Raw genomic sequence first — 10,167 nt, forward strand, 5'->3', positions numbered from 1 at the left:
AATATTTGGTAGATGGCAGCACTATAACACGCATTACAGGGAAACTAGGTTCACAACACTGATATGCACATATTAACATGTACCAATTCAAGATATACAGAAGACTGGATGTTGTGAAGATATTTCTTATTTGAGATGTTAATTTTTTAAGGAAGGAAAAAACTCATCTCTGCCTCTACCGGGAGTCGAACCTGGGCCCCTCGATTGCCGGACGAGTGTTCTGACCACTAAGCTACAGAGGAGATAGAGATTTGCTAGAGCATATATGTGCCGAACGGAACCGTGCAATGGACGGTGAACCGGACGAACAGAATGCCTCCAAATCGTTTATTACAGCAGTATGTGTTCACATGACCACCGACACGAGGGATAACACATTGCAGACGAGTCACAAATCCAGCAACGGCAGAGTGCAGCGGGTCTACATACACGGTTTACAACGGTGAACTGGTTGTGACGGTTATATGAACAAGTTCTTATAACCGTCTCATTTGAATATTTCCACAGAAGTCGCTCCAGACCCACCTATCGGTTTCTAGTTACATAAGTTTGTTACCGGTCTGTTTCTTTAGTCATTTTTTTCCTGTCAAAAATTTTTCGTGACTTAGCGATGCTAACCCTGCAAATCGTTATTTATTTCGGATATTTTTCCGGTTTTTATTCATTTTTACTGTTTCTACGGACTTTTTGCCCATCCTGTAATATAAAATTGGTGAGAAATCAACTGAATGTTGCATATGTTTAGAAATATTCATTTTTTTTATTAATTTTCACAAAAACAAGAGATTCGAGGAATATTGATATGATATAAATACATTTTTTCATCGATATAAATGCAACATCATCTGCATAGCATTGATCCATTCATCAATCAACAATCCTCGAACATCGTTTATGTATGTAAATACCTGATATTTGATCAGAGCTTTATTTATTACACATAATGTAAAAGTAAAAAAAATATACTTTTGTTTGTGCAAATTGATAAAAAATGCATATTATATTCAATGACGGTGGGAAAGAGAAACGTGGACTGGACAAAGGAAAAATACACATTAAAGTTATGACAATGCTTATCAAACTCTTAAATGAATTCTAAAGAATTTATTATCTGCCGTTAGCGTCAGAAACATTTGTGCGCAATTAGCAAAGCGGACTTTCCCGAAATTCCATTTCGTTGCACTTTCTGATAAAATGAATTCTACCCGTATCCACTATTAATGGTCAGACGCAGTGAGAGTAAAATATCGATTAAGCATTAGTATTATAGTTTGTTCCAACTTTTCAAATATCATTTCTTCCTTTGCTGAATTCAGATTCATTAACAGTTTCATACAATATCTATTAGAAATCTATTTTACTAATTACAAACTTCATCAGAAATATAAAAATACCGTCTTTTTTATCTTATGAAAAAAAACTGAATTACGAAATTATTAAATTAAATTTTGAAATTATATCAGAAAAGAATATACCTTACGTATGTTTTAAATACTCTTTACATTTCAAGTTTTAAATACTCTTTACATTTCAAGTTTTAAATACTCTTTACATTTCAAGTTTTAAATACTCTTTACATTTCAAGTTTTAAATACTCTTTACATTTCAAGTTTTAAATACTCTTTACATTTCAAGTTTTAAATACTCTTTACATTTCAAGTTTTAAATACTCTTTACATTTCAAGTTTTAAATACTCTTTACATTTCAAGTTTTAAATACTCTTTACATTTCAAGTTTTAAATACTCTTTACATTTCAAGTTTTAAATACTCTTTACATTTCAAGTTTTAAATACTCTTTACATTTCAAGTTTTAAATACTCTTTACATTTCAAGTTTTAAATACTCTTTACATTTCAAGTTTTAAATACTCTTTACATTTCAAGTTTTAAATACTCTAACAAATTTGTATGATGTATGAGAGAAAAATTTCATTGTAATTAATCCCATCATGTTAAAAAATAAGAATATATGAAAATCTTGATATTTTACGAATGCCATTCGCGTCGTCTCTCAAACTGAACCACTCCCACATTATGCCGTAAATTAATCATGAAAATATCAACATAAGAAGAAACATTTTTTAAAATGCATTTGTTTCTTATCAATAATGAACTCTATTATTTTTATCCACAGCATTTTTGTTTTCGTGCGCCTGTATCAGAGAGTAGGGCTATGAAATGTAATGCTGCGGAGATTATTTTCTTTTCTTTTAATTCCTCAACTTTGGTATTTAGATAGTAAAGCTTAACACAAATGTCTGGATGTCTGCTGAGTATGCGAATACAATGCAGATGAAAATTTCAAAAATAATTTTAGGTAAATGAAAGAGAAAGCATTCTGTGCATAATGTAGGTGGATCCGATTCACATTGTTCTGCTAGAATGAAAAACAAAACCTCTCAAACTAAATAAGATATGCATTAATGCAGTTTGAATGCCAAAATCCCTGGAATCAAAAAAAAAGTAGGTGGTTTTCGCTGCACCCAACTACACCTAACTAATAAAAATAAGCTAACGTCACACGTCACAACTTAAGCATCTCTGATGCTTACCCGGGCACTCCAATATTTAACATAATTGGGCGTATGCATTATTGGAATCTATTGTCATAATATCTTTAAAAAGCACTACAGTTCAAAAGGCTTTTCAAATTATTAGTGCGTTTATTGAACATTGGGCAATATTTGTTCACTAAATTGAAAATCAACTTAAAGTTGATTGATTATAGCTCTGATAGATTATATCGGAAATGATTCTTTTTTAGAAATGAAAAGAAAGAATATTTCTTCTCCATCACATCTAGAATAAATTCCCAAGACTCTGACGGTGCATACATTCATGTATAGAATATGATGAATAACTTTACAATTATTATAATTTTGTTGAAAAAAAATATGTCAGAGATTATGACAAGGTAGATTAGGATTTGTTGAATACATAAAATATTCATGGAAAAGTATTTTTTCCAAGTCATTTCTAAAGAAAATTTCTTCGAAATAAAAAAAATACGTGAGTTAATCTGAATTTAAAAAAACCGGAAAAAAAGGAAAAGTGTCAAGAGTAGAGCAAAAGAAAATAATTGAAATGAAGAAGCGTGTGTGTCCAGTAGAAAAAATACTCTTCTTTTCATCTTGATTCAGAGAATGAAGAAAATATAATTTTCTCTCTGCTATGACGTTATTGTGTCATCAGATTTCATTTTCTGGAGTTATTTTTGAAAACAATGTTTTTTTTCCTAGGCAAAAGTCTTAATAAGGGCGAAGATAATGATAAAAAACAAAAGACGGAACATGAAACAAAAGTCTGAAGATTTTGATTCAACGACTAATGATGAATTTTGATACCAGAAGGAAAAAAAAATCACTGAAATTTGTCTCTAAAAACATTTATAAACTTTTTCTCAAAATTTATCATTTTTCTGTAAGTTTAAATATACTTACATTAACAAAAACATTTAGAACAATGCTGTCGGATTCACTGTATATTTGAATTATTTGAAGAAAACTAACTACGGATAAATGATAACAAAAACTGTAAAAAGTTGACGTTTCTTAATTGTTGGATTCTGAACTAGTAATTCATTTCGCCAACAATGTAAAGCCGCTCTGATATCACTGCAGGTACAACGTAAGCTGTTGTTCTGTATTCCTTTCAGGCCCTGGTGCCACAAATGTGAGAGTTGCTTTTTCTCGCTGTAGAAATGTGTTGATTCATGTTCGCATCTCAACAGGCTCAGATTAATTACACAGATAGAAAACCACTACGGACATAAAAATTACAAAAACACAATAAAATAATGAAAATACAAAATAAAATTACTACTAATAATTAATAGCAATAATAAAATTGTGAATAATAATAACTAAAAATATAATTGTCCATAAAATTCCATCACACGTTAAGAATTGAATTGTGAAACAATCTCGTAATACAAAAACACATATACGTAATAAAGTTATAAATTGATAACTTGGGTAGTAGGTTTTTTTTCTTCTTTTGATCCCAGGAAGTTGAGCCCAGACTTATAGGATCGTGTATGTTTTAACTTAGAAATATGGTGAATATGAACTTTGGAGACTTTCCTCAAAGGGCAGATCTATCAAAATTTCTATATCATCAAAAGGCGTTGTATTTGTATTTGCATATTTGTATCTTAATGTTGAACTTTCGGGGTTTTTTCAAGAGGGCTTACTTGGGGGGGGGGGAAGGAAGTGCCTCTCAGAAAAAAGTGTGATTTATTACATAAAATTTAGCAATAAAATTTCTTCAAAATAAATAAGTAAATAATTAAAACTTTGAAGGGAAAATATTGAGAAAAAGATTTGCTGACACTTGGATTTTTAATGCATATTTTGAGCATCAAAAATGCAGAAACATTTTGATAATTCTCAAACATTTATGCTCGGATGTGAAAGGGTATCCTGTGAAAGGGTGTATCCTGTAGGATCACCTCAAAGACCTCGTCACCTACTTCTTTACCGCGCACCAACTCCGGCCATATCGCCATGGAACAATTCACTACCGATCGAGTTCGCACAGAAATATTTTTCTCCAGAGAAATCTTTTGCCTCAACTTGAATAGAATGGATTTCCATCGAGGGAATATTAATGCAACATCTATCAGTGGCCTCCTCAGGTTCGGTAGTAAAAGAAATTATCATCTATGTTCTGCCCCGAGATCGAAAACACGGACCTGATTGCAGCCTTCGTGGTGGAAGACGAGTATCTAAACTCTGTGACACTTGTGGCCCCAACCAGGTCTACTGCGATATTCCCGGGATTAATATAGAATTCCAACATTCTATCTGTAACAGTGCGCATGTACATGTAGAGTAATTTGTACAACTGTCTGTGGATTTTGGTACCACAGACAGGTATGGTATACGACTACAATTTAAAGTTATTTCTTTCTTTCATACCGAGCACAACTCAGGTCTATCGCCATGGACAATATACACACAATTTACTGGCTTCCTGAGAAAACACAGCAAACATTGCATTTCTAACGTCGACTATATTTTACTTTTTACGCGTAAGCAACCTTCAAAATTGTAATTGCTTTTCAGACACCCGGTATATACACATACACACAATATACGTATAAACTTACAGACAGACAAATGGGAAATCGTTTGTATAGGCATTGGTGTTCCCATAATGTCAAGCATTCAAGAAGGTTCTTCCAAACAAAACTGAGCGATGATACAGAAAGCGAGCGGGAGTTAACCGTATAAAGGTGGTTTTTAATATTTTCCTGGTTCACATTATAACTGCCTCAGTGAATATCACTAAACCTTCTGTAAAACGCCACACCATTTTCCAAGGAGATTTTTTATTTTCGATTGCGTGAGTTGATAAATGTCCCCGCCCCCCGAACACAAGATAATAATGAAAAAACAAGGAAGAAAAAAACCCCATCGTCTTCTGTTATTTATGATGTAAACATAATCGTATATTAACTACCTCGAAAGACTTTGAACAACAGCTGACTTTGCCAACTAAAGGTTGATTGACAGGATGGGAGAGGACAATATTAGGCAAAGCTCTCTTTACAAAGATAACTAGGTTCGAGATTTCCAAAATAAAAGGGTTTTAAATAAATATATACATAATTTCATGCACAGAAAATCTCATGTTGTTATGTTATCCAAATATGATATATTAAAAATATTATCACTGGCAGCTGTTGACAAAACTACCATGTACCTCGAAAATTTCACGAACATAATTAATCTGATTCGTTCAATTTTACACCATCAACCTGAGCCTACTCTCAACCCAATCAATTCAAACGCAATAACAAAATTTCTTTAATGTATGTGTATTTCTCTAATTCACCAATTAAATTATATATTTACCTACCATACCGTTAATAGCCAGAGTATATAATTAGTATACGCTTATTACATGCATTTTTTTGCGTTCCTCACAAAACAAATAGATGTAATTCTCCTTATTTCAGATATACATTTTCAATTCTAGTTATTAGGTTGACACACAACTTATAAAACTATTCGAATAATTACTATATTTGATTTTCCTTTTCAAATCTATAGACACGGAAAACTAGCGTGTTTAATTAACATAGCGTGTTTAACACAATTTTACTAATTAGTATAGCATATTTACCATATTATATCATGTATTTACCATATTATATCATGTATTTACCATATTAGAGGTAATATTTTTGCAATGGAGAAAAATACTGTAGATTGAGAAAATGCTAAACTTATGAGGTGTTATATTAGTATATTTTGAAATAGTAACAAGAAACATAGTATGACTGGATATTCATCAATAAGACCCATATAGTTCCATGTGCAAACAGCTAAATATTTATACGATTACTGACGTTAAAAAAGAAGAGCAAGGATAAAATACCATTATGATTTTACAAAAAATTATCATACGAGTTTATACGTATTATTCTTTTATATAAAAAAAGTAGCATCGTGGCACAAAAACCTATTGATAGACATACATCAGAGAGCTCTACGAACAAGTAGAATTATTAGAACGAAAGCTCCCTTATTCTTAAATATTTTATCATCCAGTGCCTTTGATAACTGAATAATAGTTATCTCTAATGATCAGTCCATTCACTTTTATTCAACGAATGTTTTTCCTTTCTTTTTCCGATTCTGCATATCGGCACGAACAGATGAATTTCATTTTTCACTCATGACAATCTGCAGTGATTCCCATCTTTTGTTGCGAGAGATTATTTTCCGTTTTTTTGAAGAAAAGAAAAACCAATACTTTTATTTCAGAGACTTTTCAAGGATTTTCGCTCTTCTTCTTTTCTTTTTTCTTTTCACTTGTGACTCGTTGTTTGTGTTTGTTTCTTTCCTCGTTTAGCAAACTACGGCTCGTTCGATTTTCGATATCACTCTTTCACAGGTTGCGACGACGACGTCTTCATCGTTATCGACTGACAAACGCCACGACTAGGTCGACAAAGAGTTTCAGGCTATTAGTTCGATGTCAGTCTTCTACAAGGTCAGCCTTCCTCCTCAACTCAATTAAAAAAAGGAACGGATTTGATCGATTATGTTCGAGTAATCCATCAAAAGTTTATAAGGGGAAAAAATTATTCAAAGAATTATTATATATTTTTTAAATATCTATTTTCTCCTATCGTCTTTTTTCCCCTTCGTTATCTTTGTTTATACATATTATGGGAATCTTTCCTGAAAATTGGTGTTTTAATCTTTAATTTTTCCACAATGAGATTAAAGTCAAATCATCATTCATTTTATCTTTCTGTAAAATTGTGATAACTTGATGGTGAAAATCCACGGTTATCAAAACAAAAAGTTGATTAGTCATGTGTGGAATTGCACATGATGTAATATGTGAGAGAGAAAACATTCTACGCTGCCAGGAACGTAACAGAAATCAAAGGTATGTATAGGTATTAACCCAGCTATGAAATGAGAAAGTATGAAAAAATAAAATAAATTAATCACAAAAATACACTAGCCTTATAAAGTTGAGGCAGTATCTAATAAAGTCAGAAAAAATCATAAAAATTCCATGACAAACAATTATCTGGTACCGAGACAGCCTTTGTTTCGGGTCAAATAAACCCGAAACCTTTTCGCAGAAAATTGAAATGACTTCAGGGAATTGTAGAAAATCATTCCGCTAGCGGGCACTGTTTTTATTGCAGACTTATTATTTCTTCACTTATTCATTTGAGTATGGTTTTTTTTAACTAACATGCTTATTTTTATAACCAAAAACTACAGTAACCAGTTTTTTTAACTCTATGTTGCAAAATAAATGCATAAGTGGTTATGTGTGTTATAAGGCATAAAGTCATTCATATTTTCTAAATAGTTATTTCTCAACTGCAAATCGAAGCTTTCACCGGTGCAAAAAAATAAAAAAATATTTTGAAAGAATCTATATCTGAACTTGTAAATAACGAGCAGTGTAGTGAGTCGAAAATAATGTTTCTAATAATGGTTTGCATACAATACGGTAAAGGAATCGAGTTTTCAAAACTTAGAATTGCAATACTTGCTTCAGTATATCTAACTCGTGGAGAAGCAAATGATATTAAAATTGCAGGTTTCAGCAATATGTCGAACTTCAAAAACTGACCTTATAAGAGGACTGAAGTCTGACTGTACAAAATCCGTATTGTATGAATTTTCGTGTCTTAGAAACAAGTAATTTTTTGGAGAAAAGCTGTAGTTCACAGAACATTTTTCTTATCTGCATAAAAATGACAATCTGTCTAATTGCAATTAATTAATGCAATTATAAGCAAAACTTTAATGTCTAAATTAAATAAAAAATGTTGGATTTGTGTATAATTGATTCAAAGAGGTTTGTAGTTAGTTCTTGGTTCGTCAAAGTAATAAACAAGCACATTGAAGTGAAAACAAACAAGTCGTGTCATATTGACCCGGACGTTACAACTGTGAAGTAAATTCGAACAGTAGAGCCGGGTTAAAATCTTACAATGTTGCTACTGAGAAGGTTAAAGTTTCAGTCCCACTCTTGATATGATTTGAGTACTATGAGTGGAATATGGACCGAGGTCGGATTGCAAATATCTTTCTTCTTGATGGCTACTACCGTCTCTATCTTTTTGTTGAATGATCCAATTTGTAAAAAATCGCTATAATGGATAGTAAGAAAGTCCTTTGGCCACATTTTATTGGTTGATTCAAGGATCATTGGTATGCCTCAAGAATCAACAGAGGCATATTTTAAATTAAAAAAAAACTATCTAAATAACGTGTAGACCCCATACATACGGCATTCATATTGCAAGTGGTTGTGCAGTTATTCAAATATAAGAAGTAACTTTTATACAGACACAGACACCTTGTGCTCGAAAACCTAATAAGAAAGTTGTTGCCCTATCTCTCTTGAAGCCAACCAAAACAAATTCCACGTATCTAAGTGGTCCACGTTTCAATATTCGTTGAGACATTTGAATTCGAAAATCCGAGAAAGAAAGAGAACGCATAATAAACTTGTACTTTAGTTTATGCTGCTTTTCCCCAAATTTTATCTGATTTTGAATTCAATTATCTCAACGAATATTGCAATTGGAAATGTGAAATTTGTTCGTTGGCTTCAGAAAGAAAGGGTAACAACTTTCTAATTTGGTGTTTTAGGACAGTATGATCGTATAAAAAGTTAGTCCTTTTATTTTCGTAACTGTACAAGCTTTTGTAATATGAAAGGCGTATCTCAGATCTACACGTAATTCGGATAATTTGTCCTAGTTAGAAGTATGCCTCAAGAATCAACAGTTTGACAGTAAAACAACGCGGAAAAGGGAATTAAGTATATAAATGGTATTTGTGTTCCAACTTTACCCATCAATATGTTTGATAACTTTGGTATGATTCCAATAAGTGAAAAATTTATTTTTTTTAAATTAAAAGTTATATGAAGTTATATTAAAATTTATTTATGTTCCCGGTTTGGGCATGTGAGTCAAGGCAGGTGTAAACACATAACTGGAAATTATACAAATAAAGATAAGAACAAAAAGAGAAAATATAAGGAACAATGAGGAGGTCGTTCTGAAGGGGAGAACCCCCGACATTGTTCCAGAGAAGCAAAAAATGTTTCTGATGATGACAAGCCATAGAATGGCTAAAATTACCATCCCATCTGAAAAATATGTTTTTTGAACAACTTTCTAGAATTAAAAAAAAAACATGTAACAATGATTTGTTACATGTAATTACACGTAATTTTGTTACATTTCATCATGTAAATGAGATTTTCTTAATGCTTTTTCTGACTTCTTAAATATCTTGAGTTGGCAACGGATATTCATCTTGTTTTACGGGTCTTAAACTTCACCCACGGTTTTTGATTCGTCAATTAACGCCATTTAGCTTTTAATTTTGTGACACCACAATAAAGTTGCATTTAAGGTAGGATTTTTGTGACTTTTTAATTTCTTTTCATAAACTACTTTGGAACACACACTTGTATGGTGGTGTCCATTATTTTTTATTTTTTTTTATTTTATTACTAATGCTTTTTTATTGTATGTCTAGGGATTTTCAACTCTGATTTTTGCATTTTATTAAATTTGCTTTTCTTTCTCATGTGTTTTGGACTTCTAAAGCTTCTTTTTGCAAAAATGTTGGGGAACGGTTGGTAGTATTAGCCATTCTAGGACT

This window comes from Pholcus phalangioides, unplaced genomic scaffold, assembly GCF_987345545.1.
Source record: "Pholcus phalangioides strain wild (caught in Gottingen) unplaced genomic scaffold, Ppha-v1.0 ptg000009l_1, whole genome shotgun sequence".
Classification (NCBI taxonomy): Eukaryota; Metazoa; Arthropoda; class Arachnida; order Araneae; family Pholcidae; genus Pholcus; species Pholcus phalangioides.